This window comes from Lucilia cuprina, chromosome 6 (genome assembly GCF_022045245.1).
Source record: "Lucilia cuprina isolate Lc7/37 chromosome 6, ASM2204524v1, whole genome shotgun sequence".
In the NCBI taxonomy this organism is placed as follows: domain Eukaryota; kingdom Metazoa; phylum Arthropoda; class Insecta; order Diptera; family Calliphoridae; genus Lucilia; species Lucilia cuprina.
Window position 1 is genome coordinate 13,808,605 of NC_060954.1, and position 2,416 is coordinate 13,811,020.

General features: G+C 25.0%; 1 protein-coding gene across 8 annotated transcripts in view; it reads left to right on the plus strand.

Annotated features, from left to right (window-relative positions):
* Window positions 1–2,416, plus strand: part of LOC111682453 (protein shank) — a 124,616-nt gene that overhangs the window by 26,496 nt on the left and 95,704 nt on the right. The window lies entirely within an intron of this gene.

The window sequence follows — 2,416 nt, forward strand, 5'->3', positions numbered from 1 at the left end:
TGTTCTAGTTCTGTTCTAGTTCTGTTCTAGTTCTGTTCTAGTTCTGTTCTAGTTCTGTTCTAGTTCTGTTCTAGTTCTGTTCTAGTTCTGTTTAGTTCTGTTTAGTTCTGTTCTAGTTCTGTTCTAGTTCTGTTCTAGTTCTTTTCTAGTTTTTTTCTAGTTCTATTCTAGTTCTTTTCTAGTTCTTTTCTAGTTCTTTTCTAGTTCTTTTCTAGTTCTTTTCTAGTTCTACTCTAGTTCTATTCTAGTTTTGTCCTATTAAACTAACTCTTACTCTAAATATAGAATTTATATCCTCGTTTTATAAGCATTTAAAACAATGTAACATAGGATATATAAAATTTTTTATTTAAATTCTTTGACAGTAAGTTTCAAAAGTTTACAAACAAATTAAAATCGTTCGTTTTAAATTAAAAGTTAAAGTTGTATAATTTGTATGATTAACTTATTTAATTTATAACTTTAAACTTTTTCCACACACTGTATTTTATAGCATAAACATAAATTCATAAAATTCTTTACTTTATCTAGATATTTTCAACATACATTATTTCTTTTAAAATATTTAAATACCAAGTTAGGGGATATACATTTTTTTTCGTTACAAAAGTGTCACATTTAATGCTTTTCTAAGGATGCTTTTGATAAAAGAATGAACAAAAAAACATTATTCATTATGTTACACTATTTTTACTGGCTACCAACTGCATATGTATACATAACTATGTGTCTATGTAAATTTTTCATAAAATCATAAAACATATTTACTTTGTAGAAATATTAGAAAAATGTAAAAAGAAAACACTAAAGCAAAAATTCTATTTATATTCATATTCAGCTCACTTCTATACAACTAAAGTGAAGTAAAGTAGAAAGTGTGATTAACTATGGAATACAATGACGAAGAACGAGTATGTATGTATGTATTTGTATTCTACACCTGATAAATTGTTGTATACATTTTGCAAAGATTTACTTGTGAGATTTAACAAATATTTAACTAGAATTAAATAACATTTACTTTTTTTGTGTTTTTTTTTTAACACTTTTAGAAAAGATAAAGTTCAATGATCTTTGGTTAGGGGTATAAGTGTTAAGAGAGTTTCTTTTAAATACAAGTTGATCTTAAATGTAAGTATTTTTAAAAGAATATGATAAGAGTTTTATTATTCAAGGTGTCAAGTCAAATTTAAATAAATAATTATTTGGAACTCATTGTTTAAACTTATAATTCTTAAATTCGAAAATAAAGTTTTAGATAACTAGATTTGTATTAGAACTAAACTATGCAATTAAACAGTTTTAAGTTTAACCGTAAGTTAAACTCTTGATAAACCATTTATTTTCTATGACCACGTTTCCTTTAGTTTCATACTAACTTCACTTTAACTTTTTTAAATTAAAAATAACAGAAATTTTAAACGCTTCAACAGAATTAAAGCTTAATAATAAACTCTCTATTTGCCTACATAATACGGCTGAACTTTGCATAATTTCTAAAACAAAAAAAAAAAAAATACAAAATACAAAATAACAAAAAATAAAGAAAGAAACGAAAATCTATAAACATTTTTCTGGTCACGTACAAATTTCAATCAAGTGTAAACGACAGAGGTTTTCTTTTTCTACTTTTTTCTCTATATATTTGTTTGGTAACATCATATTAATACAAACAGCACATCGAAAAAAAAAAATATATATATATATATATATATATAAAAATATTATGTACCTATATCTATACAACTCTAAAATGCAACTTAATTCATAAGAGTACTATTTTTTAATGTGAAAAAAAATAAACCATTAGCTAGTTGGCTATCACAGTGCAAAGAATCTACAGAGACCTCCACATTACCATCAAAATTAGCCGCAACTTAAAATATATGTAATTTAAAAATTATTATTTTTTTATTTTATGAGTATACGCATGCGTATCCTGGTCAGTTTTCTTTTTTATGCTCGTCGTCGTCATGTGGCTTTTCTTTGCTTATGTCTAGTTCAAATAAATAAAATTATTTCAAAACAACATTATCGTAAATTTTTATGAAACAAACAGGTTGTTAAGATAAACTTTGCTTAAATTCAATTATTAAAAACATTTATTAACGTAAAATTATAATCAGATATATTTGGTATTTAATAAAATATTGAAAAAAAAAACTGAAACAGAACTAGAACAGAATTGGAACAGAACTAGAACAGAACTTGAACTAGAACAGAACTAGAAGAGAACTAGAACACAACCACAACTGAACTAGAACAGAACTAGAACAGAACTAGAACAGAACTAGAAAAGAACTAGAGTAGAACTAGAATAGAACTATAACAGAACTAGAACAGAACTAGAACAGAACTAGAACAGAACTAGAACAGAACTAGAACAGAACTAGAACAGAACTAGAACAGAACTAGA